The sequence below is a fragment of the Haemorhous mexicanus genome, chromosome 22 (genome assembly GCF_027477595.1).
Source record: "Haemorhous mexicanus isolate bHaeMex1 chromosome 22, bHaeMex1.pri, whole genome shotgun sequence".
In the NCBI taxonomy this organism is placed as follows: Eukaryota; Metazoa; Chordata; class Aves; order Passeriformes; family Fringillidae; genus Haemorhous; species Haemorhous mexicanus.
In genome coordinates, this window is record NC_082362.1 from 4,468,900 (window position 1) to 4,485,431 (window position 16,532).

Sequence of the window (16,532 nt, forward strand, 5' to 3'; positions counted from 1 at the left end):
CAAGGAGATGGGGCTCTCTGCTGTGCTCTGACCATCACAGAATCATTTCAGTTGGAAAACACCTCTGAGATCAAGTCCAGCCACAAACCCAACGCTGACACTAAGCCATGTGCCTAAGTGCCACATCTACATGTTTTTGGTTATCCTAAAATGCAGCAGGCTCTGCCATCCCCTCACTGGTTATCACGCTGCTCTTCACCTGCCCCAAGAGCCCTTCACTGCCCCAGTGCCTCCTGTTCATGGAAGATCTCTGCTGGGTTTTCTCTGCGAAGAGCTGAAAACACAACTCTTTGTAGCTTTCTAACAAGGATCATTTCACTGAATGCAGCAACTCTTTAGTAGTCAAGATTTGAGCCACATAACATTTCAATTCCAAGTGGTTTTGACTGAAAATTGGCAAAGAGAATGCACAAATATTTTAGATGGAAGTGACAGGGTATTAGCCCTGAATAAACCTGTTCATCTGTAGAGTTGCTCAGCTGCCTGTGACCAGCCAGGGTGACAAAGCACATTTCTGCAGGAAAAGTAAGACTTGGATGAACGTAGCAAATAGCTACAATAAATATACCCACAGAATGAGTAAATGAAAAAAATGATGCTCTTTGCTAGGCTTACAAGATGACTTTGCTGTTTTAATGCATAGTGCCTCTTAATTACAATTTGATACTTCTCTCAACACAGTGACAACAGGGGAAGCTTTTTTGAGATGAACAAGTTGGTAGTAAACCACAAGATGCATTATTATGTGTTATTTCGAGTTATGAAACCCACGGTAAGGAATTAATTTGTTTCCAAAGCAGAGGATTATTTGAGACTCATTGGAAGCGGGCACAGGCATTTCTATCTGCTTGTTGTCACAGCAGGAAAGAGCAGCAGTCTGCAGTGGGTTGAGTCAGGATGTGGATTTAATCCATTTAGCTTTCTGGCTAAATCCAAGATTCCTGGCGGGGACCCTGGCTGTGAGTGGAGTCACAGCAGAGCCCAGTGTGTCCTGCCACAAGTCACTTGTCACAAAATCAACATTTTCAAGAATTCCACTGCAAACGCTTCACTGCTGGGTGCAGTGGGAACCCCTCGACCCAGGGGTACAGTCCACCACGAATCAAGAAGGTAAAAGAGAGTGGGAGGGAAAAATAAAACCAAAACATGAGCCAAACCAAAGAAGGCATCTGCTTGTAGGGATTCCTTGAAGAACAGCAGTGGGATTAGTTGGTGTGCAAGACTAGCAAGTTGCTGCAAGACTTGAGCAAGTGTATATGGTCAGGCTTGGGTGTTTCTCCTCTACAGACAGAGCCTGGGTGAGGGGACACCCGTGTGCGGGGATCCTGGGCTCCTCCCGCTGCGTCCCTCGCTCGGGGCCGGCGGGGACTCCGCGCCCTCCGCTGCCACCACGGCAGCGCCACCGTCCCTGATCGTACGTGTTCGGGAGAACTTCTTCGCAGAAAGGGTGATTCGGCATTGGAAGGAGCTGCCCAGGGAGGTGGGGGTGTCATTTTCCCTGGACGCGGTTCTCAGTGTTCTGTTCTGTCACAGGCTGGACGCGACGATCTCAGAGGTCTTTCCCAACATCACCGATTCTGTGATTAGCAAAAAGCCCCGTGTTTTCACCCAAAAGCGCGCACCCCAGGTGCGCTTCTTTCTGGACACCACACGTCACCAAAAAAAAAAAAGGATTTTTTGGTTTGATTTTTCTTTTTTTTTTTTTTTTTTTTTTTTGGCCTTTTTGCCCCAAACCCCAGCGCCACCTGCCCCCCCCCACCCCGTCCCCCGTCTCCCTCACGGCCACACGCGCGCGCGCCCCGGGAGGCGCGGCCGCCCCCAGCCAATGGGCGGCGCGGGCGCGGGCGGGGCGGGGCGGGGCGCGGCGCGCGCCGGCCCCGCGCGGCCAATGCGGGGCGGGGCGGGCGGCGCGAACGGCGGCGCCGCGGGGCGGGCGGGACCCGGCGGGAGCCGGCGGCAGCGCCGAGCGCAGGTGAGCGGCCCCGGGGACCGGGCGACCCCCGCGAACGGAGCCCCCCGAGCTGCGAGCCCCGAGTGGCGCGTTGGGGGGACAGCCCGCGGGGACAGCCCGCGGGCAGCGTCCCGGCCGCGGTGGAGGGGACGCGGGTGGGACCCGGCGGTCGGAGCGGGTGGACACGGGCGCCCGCCGCATCCCCCGGGCTGCGGGAGCCGCCGCCGCGGCGCGGCCGGGGATGCGCCCGGCAGCTGCAGCTCCGGAGGTGATGGTTTTACCGAGCTCAAAAAGAAATGGGAAAAAATAAAATCCTTCCGAAAGCTGGGGGTTTGAGCAGTTTGGGCAGTGCCAGCCATCCCTCGCCCTTTTCTCGAAGGGGCAGAGAAGGTGAGGAGTGCGGTGAGCTCCGTGCAGGTTTGTCACGGCTTCCTAACCTTCCTTGCTGCCCTTGGGATCGGCCTGAGCTCCTCAGAGTTTGGGTTTTCCCGTGGGTGGGTGCCCCGGCCCGAGCCGTGCTGCCCCGGCCGTGTCTCAGAGCACACACCTGGCAGCCAGGTGAGAGGGGCTTATCTTCCTCTCTGCTTGCCTTGGCTCTGAGGGACAATAACCTGCAGCTCCCGATGGCCTGTGTGCTGTGAACAAGGAAAACTGCTGATCCTGCCATGGTACCACTTTCTTCAGCTGCTCTGATGAAGGTAAAATTACCCTTCTGTTGTAGTTGTAACTTAGTGGAGAAGGTTTTATTTAATAGGAAGCTGTTGCTTTTCTGTTTACAGTAGTCTGCAATTCCACATTAATCTTCCCATCATGTGTTAATTTCCTCCCTGTGAGGCATCTCTGGCAGCCTCAGTTTGTTCTGGAGTTTGACACAGGATGGCTTTGAAGTGTTGCTTTCAAAACTGGATAAGGAGAGCAGAGAGCTGCTATCTCAGTTGCTTGAAGCACCAAAGCCAGCGTGCTGGGGCTGTGCTCCAGCGTGTCCTGTGCACGGTTTGCTGAGTGACCCCAGTGCTTGGGCTGGGGTGCCTGCTGTGAATGGGATTAAACTCCAGGCAGAGCAATAAATTTGCTTTCCTGGGCTTGCTCCCTTGGCTCTTGCCTGGAGAAGGTCAGATCTTAGCAACCAGGAGCGTAAGCACCAGGCTTTTATCATTCCAGCAAGGAGTTCAGGCATGTCATGGGTTGGTATGGTCTGAAGGCTGGGCTTTAAGTCACAGCAGGTGCCAGGCCACCGAGTCCCAAGAGATTTCTTTCCTCCAGGGAAGCTGTGTTTGCTGGTGTGAAGTGCCTTCTGTCTGGAGCTGTCTCCAGCTATTTCTCCAGGAGTTTGGGATGGCTCTTGTGGGTTGGAGTGGGGTATGTGTGAGTGCTCCCAGGACAGCTCCTGACTTGGAGAATATGGGCAGAGCTGCCCATGCAGCTGCTCCTGGAGTGAAGCTGCCAGGGGACCTCACCTGTCCTGGCATTGCTCAGAGCAGTGAGTTTCCCCTTCACTCCACACAGCCAGAAGGTGCTGAACTTCTGCCATGGCTTTCAAACCTGTGCTGCTGCTCTGTGCTCTCTAATTAATGTGCTCATTAAACCCTAAATGTCTTTGCCTGATACAATTAATTGTCCTTGCACTAGCTAGACTTTCAAGGCCCAGCTTTTCTTTTGATGGGAAGGGGTTGTGGGATTTCCCTTCCCCTGCTGGGCTCTTGTGGGGTGGCTGCAGCAGGGATGTGCTCAGCCTGCAGCAGAGGGGATGGCTGGAAGGATGGTGTCGCAGTGTTCTCTTTGCTGGAGCAAGAAGCACTGTTTAGGCAGTGGTCATGGCAAAAATTTCTGGTTTAGACCTTGGCTGGGTGTGAAGAGGTAGCACTGTGCTGTGTCACTGTGCTTCAGCCAAGGCTGTGCTTGCAGAGTGCAGCATCTCTTTTTGCTGATATTTGTTCCCTGAAGTTACTGAGGGATGTTTTAACCCTGTATTTGTGCTACTTTCTGATGAACTGTGGAAAGAACAGTTCTGTCGGAAAGCCAAATCTTCTCTTCAATGTCAATGCTGACCTTAGAAGAGCCTTTATAGGCTTGTTGCTACCTAGGGACAGGGGAAGGAGAAGCTTCTTCTGTAAGAGGCTTCAGGAAAAGGCTGTGGTTGCTGGATGGCTTCTAGCAGGTTGGCTTTGGTCTCCAGAGGAGATATCTGCCTGGCTGAGGGCAGAGAGGATAAATCCAGGCACACCAAGCTAGTGGAGAAGGGCTGTGTGTTGGTGAAGAGCTCGGTGTGAGGATTTTGTCAGTGCTGGAGCTGTGGAAGGCAGTTTGGTAGGATGTGAAATTGGTGTGTGCAATCAGTCTGCCTTGGGGAGATGCCTGGAGAGAGGATACCCTTTGGTGCCCTAAAGCACAGCTGGATGGGTCTGTTCAGCTGCTCAAAGCCCTGACAAGTGCTGGGTGTAGGGCCAGGCAGGTTCTTCCTGTGTGAGAGATCTCCCTTGGTTCCAGGCCCTGCAGGGATGCTCAGTGCAGCAACACAAGCAGGTGAAATGGTTTGTGTGGAACCAGCAGCAGAGCCCAGCTTTGGGCAGCATCAGGCCATAGCAGGAGCTCCCCTGAGTGGGAAGGAGGATGGGGAAGCAGGATTTTTGGGTGGATTTTTACCTCTAACTTGGGATGGGAGGAGACTCCTCCTGCACAGCCTCTGGCAGGTGCTCTCTGCTACTTTCTGCTGCAGCTTGGCAGGTGGAGAGGGAGGCTCAGGAAGCTGAGCCATCCCTTTGCTGAGAAAGAGCAAGGAAACAAGTTACCCCTTCATCTCTGGGATGAAAGCAAGGCCTGAGCTGTCAGCCTAAAAGCCAAGTAGAGAGTTGGTATGAGATAAAATGTTCTTGGCTTGTGTCATAAACTGTAGCAAAGCAGACCCTTCTGAGGACAACCACTAACCCTTGTGAAAATTCTTCCTCTTAGGTCTTTGTCTTCATGATTGCTCCTCTGATTTTCAGTATTTTTTTCCATTTTTTTTTTTTGGTGGGGGGCATGGGATGTCACTTGCTTTAAGAAGCAAACATCCAGCATGGAGGAAGGTGACCCAGTCACCAAAAGTAAGTGGTGGAAAAAGGAATGTGTGTGGCTGGCTGTGGGAATGATTGAAGTGTGCAAAGCAATTGTTGATAGAATGCAGTCATTGAGGCAGGGCTGAAGGTTGGTTAGGGGTATTTGTGATGGATACAGTGTCAGGTACAGCTGGTAAGTGAATAATACCAAAAAATGCCATGTGGTCAAGCATGTTGTTTTATTTAAAACAATAGTGAAGCTTAGCATGGTTGGAGAAAAGTGTCTGAAGCCTTCTAAAGAAAACAGATCCTAAAAACTGATAAAGTGGAGAAGGATACTGATCTGAAAGATGCTGTGGTGGGAAGGAGCCACAGTGATTTCCATCCATGAGTGGGAGGGTGGCTGTTGGTTTGTGCTGGTGGGTGAGGTGTGAGTACATGTGTTCCAGCCCTTCAGAACAGGGGTGTTTCAGGCTTGTGTATTTGGGCACAGGTGGTGACTTTATGGATTGAGTCCTTAATCAAAGAAAAAGATTTTATAGACTGTGCCATTGATGCTGAGGTGCAGTCAAGGACTGCAGAACTTGCAATTCTAACTTACTTAGGAATTTGCAGCCTGGATTTGTTGGCCACTTCTTCTACTGGCTTAAGTTTTTAGAAAGATTTTCTTGTTTCATTGCGCTCTTCAGTTTTATTATATATTTTACATATTAGACATTCACTTTATTTTATATTTTTGGCACAAGTGATATGGATATAAACAGAGGGAGAAGCACAAATGTCATATGTCAAGTACCTGACACTGGAGAATTTTTGTTTGTTTTCAGGTGCTGGTGTCCCTGGATGGGGAAGTTCTCCTGAAAGCCCAAACCCTTTTGAGGACAAAGCTTCTCCATGGGCTGTCCCATGGCAGCTGGGAGCTTCATATCCCACAAAGCTGCTGCTTTAGGGAGTGAACCTGGCTGAGTATAAACCCTTGTGTTTTATTTCTTGATGGCACCCAGTGCATGAGCTGAGTCATGCTTTGTGCATAAGGTGTGGTTAGATGAGGACTTGTTTCTTTTGGGTTGCTGCCCTGGGAAGGCATTACTTTTGGGTGAGTACTGCTGAAATAGTTGTAGTTTTGGCTAGAATCTGTGTGGGATTAATTTAGGCTGCTTGTGTCTGGGGTGATTTCAGTGTTTCTGCAGAGTGGTGGCTGTGAAATGTTGTGATGAATTCTTCAGTATTGTTCAGAGAATAGATGGTGAAGTTGTTAGCTATTTAACAGTGACTGCTCTAATAATTCTGGTGTGAGTGTAAACAGCAAGGCTGTGATGAGCTGGAGCAGCACTTGAACATGTGTCTTTCTGAGGTGCAGACATGCTTCTCCTTTCTCCTGTTCCTGGGCTGTAGTCTCTGTGTATGCCTTGGACAAGCAGAAAAGCCATGCAAGTCCAGCTTTCCTTTCTGCTGCTCCTGGTGCCATGTGGCAGCTGCTTCCCTGTGGGCAGTGGAGCCAAATTCTTGGCCTCACTTTTTTTGCTGCCTTCTGCAGTTCCCTGTCTCCAGTGGTTTGCACTCCCTCACAGCAGTGTAAGTGAGGTCTGTCCTTTTTAAAGCTGGGAGGTTGGTGGGAGCCCTTGCTGCAGAGCAGATTAAGCACAGAGCTGTGTGCCAAGGTGGAAGGCAGCAGATCCCTGAAGCCTGCAGCTCCTGTGCAACATCCCATGAATATTTTTGGGGTGTGCTGATTGTTTTTCTCAGCCAGGTGACACTGATTTTGTGACCATGTGAGGACAGAGCATTGAGTGCTGGGGAAACCCAGGCTAAATGACACTTTCTGAGGATGTGTTAGTGTTGTATTTGTGACTGGTTGGGATGGAGGTGAGAGTGTGAATCAGTGGTCCCAAGGGATGTGAGATCATCCTACCCTGCTGACCTGGACTGTGGTGCCAGTGTGTGGCAGTTCAGAGCTGGGCTGGAGCCCTGCTCCCAGTCAGGTGCTGCTGCTCTCCTCCTGCTGCTCCTCAGCTCTGCCTCTGCTGCAGAGATTGGTCACAATTCTGTCTTGCAGCCTTAGGAGTGCAGCAGAGCTTTGACCACCCACTCCATAGTCTGTCTTGGTTTTGCTTTGCTTTTGCAGGGTGTATTTATTAACTCCAAGACTGTTTTGCTGTCATGAGACTATCGTGGGTGCCTGTCTCTTCTTCCCTCTCCCACTCCCAGCAGTAGTTCAGATTTCCATTCTACACAACAGAAGTGAGTCCTAAACCCCCAAAGGAGCTGCTGAGGATGGATTTGGTGTACACAAATAGCATGGGCACAGCCCTCTGAAGCCCATGGTTAGAGGCTGTCACATCTACAGTAGATAAAGCTGAAGGAATTGGGCAGCAGTAGCAAAAAAAACGAGCCAGCACAGCTTTGCAGAGTAGTGTGTGCATGTGTGTACCTACCTGGGGCTGGCTCTAATTATCACAGCTCCCCTGCTGTCCTGCTGTTCAGTCCAGCCCTGTCAAAGTTACTCTCAACTACCTCCTGCCTTTGTGCTTCCTCACCGTGGTACTGGCAGCCTGCAGGCATTGCCAGAGCTTTTCTCCTGCCCCTGCACCTCCTCGTGTGCTGGATGCTGCTGGTGGCCTTTGTGTGCTCTGCTGCTCTAGTGTGGTCTCTCAGAGAGAATTTGGGATGCTCAAAGGGACCCCTGCCTGGAGGAGGGTCTGTAGCTGTTGCTTCATGCTGGGTATCTGCTGCCAGACCCTCCCTCTCCCTCATTCCAGCCCAGCCCATGGAGTCCTGACTTTGTGGACAAGGAGCTGAAAGATGTGTGAGCTGCCTGCTCATTAGGAGCCTGGCAAGGATGTGATGTGAGCATGAACCACAGCTCCTCTGGGGAAGGAGGCTTCTTCCTGCAGTGTGTGAGCAGTGACTGATGGTAGCATGAAAGAAAAAGGATGAATTTGCCTCTCAATGAGTTGAGTGCTGCCTTGGAGAAGTGTGTTCTGTTGCTTCAGAGCTTCCTCCCCTGTCTTTTGCCAGTGCTTAGAGGTCAGTGTGGAAAACTGGGAGGGAAGGAGAGGTGTAAGAGCCTGAATGAGAGATGTGGGACTCCAGGCAGCTCTCCAAATGCAGTTTATTGGATCCAAGGTGTTACAGCAGTGCAGGGTGGTGGGTGACAGAGCTGTGCCCACAGCTGGCAGCTCCAGCTGCAGGCAGCCCTGGAGACCCTGAGTTTAGGTTACAATGCATTCTAGACTTTTCTTTGCTGAGCATCTGCATACAGCAGAACCAGTCTATGCCTTAACTGTTACCTACAGCCCATCATAACTGCTGTAATTACCATATTCATGGCACTGCTCTCCAATCACTAGAAGTCAGCACATTACAGTTTAAGCTAGAAGTTGTTACTCAGTTTTCTTGCAGTTGAAAATTCTGAGCCCTTTTTTCTCCTTGCCACATTTGCTGACTTGTTTGCCTGTGCTCTCTTTCTGCTTGGTAAAAACATCTTGTTTGGGGTGGGTTTATCCTTTGCTCTAAGCCATAAAAACCCCTTCTAACAAACACACCCTTTGCCCCCTTGGTTATCCAGTAAGACTGGCTCAGAAATTCTTTTCTTCTATATCAAAACTTGCTTCCATCTCTATTCCTTCTTCAGATTCTACATTCAAAACTCTTCCTGCTAAGCACACATATCTGTGAGACTTTCTTGTCAAACTTTCATCCTTCCCAACAGGGAGAGAACTGGGTTTGGATACTGGTGATGTGTAGAAGGTGGTAACCTTATGCCAAAGAAATCAAGGTACTTGAAAGGCAGGAGGACCTGGGGCAGTGTTCCTGTGACAAATTATTCCAGTACCCATGTGGAAGCCAACCACTTAAATGAGCCAGGTCTTAATGTTGACACTTCCTAACACCTGGTGTGGAAATGCTGTCTGGGCAGTGCTGTTCTGGGATATTGTTTGTGCTGGAACCAAGGATTGGGGTCTGCTTGCTGATGGTGTGCCTGCTTCAAGTGCAGTATGAGGACAGGAGAGTCATCTGCTGACCTCTCACTGGTGAGGTGCTTTGATGCTGAAATCTGGGTTGACCTTTCTGTGGCTGTCAGGCAGCTTGACTGACAAAGGCTGATGATATCTGAGGCTAGTAGGCAGAGTGTAAAACAGAGCTGAGATGAGACCTTTAGCCCTTCTGTGTCAGCACCTCATCCCCAGGCTGACAGATGGGGCTGGAGAAGTGAAGGATGTCCAAGTGCAGGTTGTTGGGCCAGTCCTTGCTGAGTGCAGGGGAAACAGGGACGTGTCCCCTCTGGGCTGGGGTGTGGGGCATGAGCAGGATGTGAATTGTTAGAGCAGTGAGAACAAGGGCCTCTGGCTCAGCTTGTCCTGTGGTAGTAGTGGGCACGAATTTCAGTGTTCTCAGCTGTGTTACTAATGTGCACTCCCAGGTTAGAGAGATCAGGCATCTCTTCCAGGGTGCTGTGTCCCTTCTCATGCAGTTTGATGTGAGCAGTGCTTGTAATTTGCCTTGAAGAGTGGTGGAAAGGCATGCTTTATTCATGGTAATTGCTTGGAGTCCATTCCTTAATGCCAGATAGATTGATTTAAGTCTGAATGCAGAATGGAACTGGTATTTTTGGGTAATTTTCAGAATTTGCTGTTTCCAAGGAGCTGAAAAGTGTCTGTACTCTACCTGAATGCCACTGGATCTGTCTTCCATGCAGAGTGATTATCAGAGATGCAAGAGGACAATATGAGGTTGTCCCACCTGTGGGAACTGATTCTCCTGTGGCACATCCTCTCAGCCACCAGAAGAATGAAAGAGCAAAACCAACACAGCTTTCCTTGTGCTCACCCATACATCTGCCTGCTTGCCTCATTGTTTATTGTGCTAAGAGCATAAACTTCACAGCAGGGACAGCTTTTCTCTGTGCAGCATCAGGCCCAGGTGATAACACTGAAGTGCCCCAGTAATGGCAAATAACCCTCCAGATCTGAGTCAAAAAATGGCACTGCCATTTGCTCTGGGGATGCCCAGGGCACTCTGTGTTACCTAAAGAGGTGCCTTCTGTTGGGCTCCAACAGCAGCATGTTGCTGGGCTGCCTTTGCTTCAGAGCCTGCCCAGAATGGCAGGGGAAGCCCCCTCCCCTCGTCCCCAGGAGGTCCCTGGCTCTCCCTTGCCTGCTCCATGCCCTGGTGCACCAGCCTCCTGCTGATGCCATGGCTGCAGTGCCAATGTGCTTTTGAGGTTTTGCTGTGAGCTGGATAAAACCACCTGGGTTCATTAAGGATGTTTTGTGGTTACTGCAGAGTGCTGAGAGTCTCATTCCACTCAGGCCTTGTGGAGGAAATGAAACCCAGAGTCTTTAATATTCCATGCTCTTTAGGTATGAATAAATTTTTCCTTGCCCTGAAACCTTCTCCTGCTGTGAAATCCATTCCAATCTCTTTGTCTAAGACAATCAATCTCCTTCCTTTCCTCTCTCCTCCCATGCCCCAGCTTTTATTAACCTAGAAATGTGCTGACATTTCACCATCAAACTGGTTAGAGAGCTCTGCAGAGTATTTTTGCAAGGTGTCAGTGTAGCTACCTGCAAAAGAAGGGGAAGATGGCTCAGAGTTGTTCATCTCCTGGGGAATTTGGTTTTCCTAGCTGATGCCTTTCTGCAAAAGTGTCTGACAGCCCTTTCCATGTCCTGGTCTATCTGTTTCCCTCAAAAGGAAGGGCATCATTGTGTTTCAATACATTTATTTTGCCAGTGCTGTAGCAATCCCTGCCTCTCTGGAGCTGTCCCTTGCACTGTCATCTCCTGTGGATCACTCAGTGCCTCTGCAGTTGTTCTGCTTGCTTGGCAAGAAGCCTGTGCCTCACACTGAACCCTCCCTGCTGCACTGCCCAGGAGGCTGAGGTGTCCCAGAAGGAGTTGTTTAATTCTGCAGTGAGCTGGGGTGGTGGCAGTGTGGCTCCTGAGTGAAGCCCCTGTGCTTTCCTGCAGCAGGTCAGGCACTGCCTGGGATGGAGGGAGCTGAAGCTTGTTTGGACCTGACAGCTGATACCTTGAAGCAAACTCATCCCAGCCACTCCTAATTTGGTGGCATTGAGAAACACCATTTCCAGCAGCAGCCTGGCTATTCCAAAGTCCTTGACCTCCTCTGAACTTCTCTGTGGCCTTGGCATCTCCCAAGCTGGTAGTTGGCAAGTTTGAGCCAAACACAATCAGCTCTCCTGATGTCTTCCAACCCAGCAGTGCCTGGCTCTTGCTGCCCTGCCCTGCCCCATCCCCTGGCTGGAGAGATTCACCAGAGCCAAAGGGTCTGGGGGGATCTGCTGAGCAGCTCCTGGAGGCAGGCAGGAAGCCAAGAGCTGGAGCACAGGCTGGGAAAGCCTGTCCAGAAGGGACTCTGAAAGTCCTCTGAGGTCACTGGTAAATGTGAACAGCCACAGCATCACACAGTTGGGAACTGACCTGCAAAACCTGGAGCCCTGAAGGATGTGACAGGGGAGGGAATAAAACACCCCTCTGATGTGCCCCTGGGCTCTGTGGCCTTGGAACCCACATCCTCCTTGCCTTGCTCCTGTGCCCAGCTGGGAACACTCCTGGGAACACTGCGGGGTGTCACTGGCCCCAGCTGGAGCTGCTCAAGGGCTAAGAGGAGCAAAGCAGTTCCTTTACTTTGGAAGCTGCAATGGGAGCAGCTCCTGGGCACTGGGGAGGGTGGTGCTGATGCTGATGAAAGCAGATTCCTGCATTAATACCAGATGGAACGCAGCTGCTCCTTCCTGTGAGAAGCTGGAAACCTTTGGGTTCCCCACACCTCTCACAGGTGCTGGGAAGCAGCTGCTCCTTCCACGGTGCCAGGCAGGTCCCACATCCAGCTCTGCAGTGTGTCAAACCAAACATGCTCTGCTGATTGGGCTGGGCAGAGTCAAATTATTTGTTCTGGCTGCAGTTTTGTCTGCTTTGGAAACTTGTCATTTTCTAGTCTTTGGAGACCACCTCCCAGAAAGCATGGGAATTGTAAGTATTTAGACATATAATAATGATGTAATTAAAATCTTTAATTTTATTTTTCTTGTATGAGTGTAATTCCTTTGATTTAAAGGGTGGTGGTAGCTAATTGGATTCTGGGCCAGACTTGCACAAGCAGCCAGGGGGGAGGGACTGCAAATGAGTCTAGCCAGGAAATTGCACATTTAAATATAGTTCTTGGTAGGGTCAGCAGAACACCCAAGGGACAAATTAAGAGTAAAATTTCTACTGTAATGTGTTCATTTAACTGCAGGCATAATCTTAAGGAAAACAAAGAAGCTTGGGAGTGAGAGGAGCAAATTTCAGGTAGATGTCCCTTCTGTAGAGCAACTGTGTGTTGCTGCAGGTCTCTCATAGGCAGGTGCATCCTTCTCCTGGCTCTGGGCTGTCTGGTACATTGGCTGATCCCAGAAAGAAACCACTGAAGGGATTTTTGGGTTTGTGGGTGTTAGTGGCTTCACTGGAGGATGGAAATCTGTAGTTTACACAATGCTGTGGGGCTGCTCCTGCTGTTACCAGCTTTGGCACAGATCACACTGTGGGAGGGAGATGGGACCAGCCACCACCTCATTCCTTGGGTTAGTGGGGACAGCTTTCCCTGGGAGGCTGCTGCCTTCTGCCTGCCTGGCATGGGGCATCCCCTCCCATGGGTGCTGACCTGTGTCTCTGAACAGGCATTCAGGAATGTGACTGGGCTCTGTGGCATGAGATGGATTCAGCCTGAAAAAAAATAAGATTCAGGGAATTGAAGCACTGGGATTGTCCCTTTGGAAATCTGCAGCCTTGTGTTTTTCCTGTTGGGACCTGTGACCCTTTCACAGATGGACAAGGTCATTGTCCCTGCTGGGGACATGTGTGAGGAGAACAGTGAGGAGTAAGCAGCCAAAACCCAGGGTGCAGGACACGGAGCACATCTGGAGTGACCCTGGCTGAGAGCCAGCATTGCTCTCAAGTCTGACTAACAACATTAATTTTCCAGCCCTGATTATTTTCTGACTCAGGCATAGCTCAGACCATGTGCAGCAGAGCTCACCTACTCCCTGGTGGCACTTGGGAACAGTCTGAGTGAGTCCTTGGCAATTGTAATTCCCTTGAAGGCAAAGTTAAAGAAGTGTTGCTGGTGATGGGAGATGCAGAAGAGCAGCTTGTTTTATGTTTCCCAGGCCCTCAGAGCCAGCTCTTGGTGCTTCCCCTTTCATTTTGACTGTGTCCCCAGGGGAAGGCCACGTGTTCAGGGAGGGAGGCTGAGCTTGTTGGGAATGAAGCCTGATCCCACATCCCTCCCCTCTCTGCAGAGCTGTTCACTCTAGCTGAGTAAGATTCCACGAAAGCTGGGGATCATCCCACCTCACCTGCAGTGCATCCACTGGAGGGAGATCAGCCTGACAGGTCTGCAGGTGTGACCAATTGCATTGTGCATCACTTGTTTTGTACATTCTAATTAAATTGTTATTAATAATTTATCTTCTTTTTATATCCTATTAACCGGTTTTTATCTCAACTCACAAATTTTATTTTTTTTTCCTCCCTCAGTTCTCTCCCCCATTCCTGGAGAGGGATCTGTGAGCAAGCAGCTGTTTGGTGTTTACCTGCCTGCCAAGTTAAACTACAACATTTAAGCTCTATTTTTAAAGCCTGCTTTGATTCTAAGCTCTTTGAGGCAAAGCTTGCCTTTCTTAAAGCATTAAGCACAGTGGGGCAGTGAGCTCTCTATTAATTGATGCTGTTGCCAGGCTATTGAAAAGTTGTAATAATGTGGCCAAATTTTCGAGTGTGGTCTAGGCTTTCTGCCTGCATGTCAGAAAGGGAAAGCTAATTACAGTGTGAACCAAGGAGAACAGGCTGGCTGGAAGGAAATGTCATTAAGGTTCTCCTCAGGTGCCAGGTCAGCCCATGTCAAATCACAGCTGCCTCAACCTCTAAATTTCTTCCTCCTTCCCTTAAATTACTTCCAAGTGATTTCTTGCAAGTGTAACCACCTTTTATAACAAGAGAATGAAAACTGGCTGTTTTCTTTAAATACAAACAATAGAGCCTGGGCTGGGGTTGCAGAAACAAATAGAAGAAATCATTTTCTAACCTGGGCATTTCCTGCTGACCCTGGGCTGTGGTCATGGGGGTGTGTATGTGGTTTATCTTCTCTGACACCCTGTGGAATTGGTGTTGGGATGCCTGAACTCCCCTGTTTGCCTGGCAGGTGTGGCACAAATTGTCCTTCCTGAGCAGTGCTTGTCATGCTGCAGAGATCAGTTGCCTGCAGTGCTGTGGAGACTGAGAAAATAGCTTCAGATGGGTTGGAGACAAATTCAGAGATGTTCTGTCAGGGCTCCCTGAGTGACTGCTTGAAGCCAGGAGGTGCTGTCAAGAGGCCAAACTCTAAACTTTTTCCTCATTATCATGACTATTTTTAAGCTCGTAGTTTCTGCAGCAGCATTCCTCCCAACATCCACTGCTGGCCACTGTTAGAGACAGAAATCAGGGCAGAGTGGATACATGGCTTGACTCAGTGTGGCTTTTCCTATAAATGCTCTGCTGACTTGTTTTCTAGAAGCTCTTGACCTCCATCTCAAACTTGGTGCTGGTTCAGGAAGGAGCAGCAGTCCCAGTTCCATAATGCACGTGTGGGGAAAGTTTCATCTCCTGCAGCTCCCTCTCAGCATGGAAGGTCTTGGTGTCAGCTAGAGCTGGCTAGGACTAGGACCATGAAAATCAGAGCTTTCTGTAAAAAAATAAATTTATTTAATCTGTTTTCCTTCTGAAATGAGACCAGTGTGAAGCTCAAGCTGTGCATCCCTGTCTGTCAGTCCTGTCTCTCACTCTGCAATCCATCAGCTTCTGGAGCCTTTGTCCTCCTGCCCTCAAGTGTCTTGCAGTGATTAGGGCTGCAAGGATTTGTTACAAGTGTTCAAGGAAATGGATGTCCAGGTAGAGGGGGAAGATGTTATGGTGAGGGGAAAGTGAGGGGCTCCAGTCATGACTTCTGCTCATACCAGGACAAGAAGCTTATGCTGCTTCTCTCACCTTCTGTCTCTTTCCTGCCATCAGTCTGGTGCCATTCTTTCCCTTCTCCTGCCCTTGATGCTTGGTCCTGCAGAATCCCTGTCCTGTGACCTCTTCTGAGGGTCAGCAGGGACTGCTCTGATTCAGGGCTGGGCTGCTAGGAGAGCACTGCTGGCCAGAATTTGGGTTACTTGGAGAAGCAATGGGCAGTGATGGTGGGGTGTGTAAACATCAAGCCTCAGAGCTACTGCAGGTTCTTTGTGGTGGAGCAGAGAGAGTGGGACACCTTGGAGGTCCAGGATGCAGGGAGGTTGCCTGACCACAAATTTTACAGAAACCTGAACCCTAAGAGAGCTTAAAACCCTTCACTGCACTGCCAGCAAGGCTCACTTGGTTCACTCACTTGATGCCACCTGGCCAAGCCATTGCTACACTGATGGAGCTAGTGTCACTTTTCATCCTCTAGGATGATCCACCTTGGCCTGCAGTCCTGAGCCTTTCTGAGACTGTTTTTCCCTTTAAAATTTCACCTGGGAGCTTCCACAGAACACAGAATTTGTAGTTCTCTCTTTAATACTTCATCATCCTCCTGCAGTGTTGAGCCTCTTGTCCAGAGGGAGGAAGGTGCTGTGGTTTGAGGTCAGGGTGAGCTGAAGGGTGTCAGGTTAAGCACAAATTTATCTCCATGTCTCAGATCACAAACCATTAAAGGAGTTGGTGGGATGTTTGCATGTGGGTAAGAGTGGGCAAACTCAGTCCAGCTCAAGTGCTGGCTAATAAAGAATCTAGTACAGAAAATAAGATCCTCAGAGGAGATTTAATAACTGGGGAGAATAATTGTAAACTACTTCAGAATATTAACCAAAGGCTGAATGCATCCAATTAGCTTAATGAAGCCGGGTGGTTGGGTTCTTTTTTAATCAAACAGATGGGCAAAACATTATGCACAAAAAAATGAGATCTGAATACAATGAACACATTTAATTAACAAATAAAAGACAGAGAAAGGGTTTGTTTTTCAACTTGAGAAGTGAAAGCTTCTACTGCACCAAATACTCAAAAAAGATCCTTAAATGTCATGGTGTCTTGAAAGTCTCAGATACTTAGAATTTTTATCTGCAACAACTTGGGTGTTTGAGATGGGGGGTCATCCTGGGGCTGGCTGCACCTGCAGGCAGGTGAGTGGGTGTGGAGGCAGAGCTGCATCACCAACCCCACCGTGCTGCAGAGCCACCAGCAATCCCTGGCTGCTGCTGGGGGCTGTCCCCAAGGGCAGGCTCAGCAGCAGTAACTTAAGCTCTGCTCCAAAACCTTTTCCCTGCACGTCGGTGATCACCTGTGTTCTGCAGAAGGAGGAGCCCAGGGCTCCTGGGTTAATCAGGTGTGAGGTCAGTGGCCTTGGTGTGGTGCTGGTCAGTGTCCTTAGTGTCCTGAGGAGTGTTTCCCTGCTGGCCTGTGCTGTGCCCTTGTGTGTGGAGCTGCTGCAGCCACCCACCCGTGCTGCTGCTGGCCCCAGTCAGGGAGATCAGCTCCCACCAG

At 50.0% G+C, this 16,532-nt stretch overlaps 1 protein-coding gene across 2 annotated transcripts in view; it reads left to right on the top strand.

Annotated features, from left to right (window-relative positions):
* Positions 1–1,912: 1,912 nt before the first annotated feature.
* Positions 1,913–16,532, top strand: part of CAMKK1 (calcium/calmodulin dependent protein kinase kinase 1) — a 98,192-nt gene continuing 83,572 nt past the window's right edge. The window contains exon 1 of one of the 2 annotated variants that reach the window (XM_059865958.1): positions 1,913–1,972. The gene's annotated coding sequence lies outside the window, so the exon portion shown is untranslated. Of the gene's footprint in view, positions 1,973–2,429; positions 2,650–16,532 lie in introns of those variants that run through there. The other variant, XM_059865957.1, reaches the window with a different exon arrangement.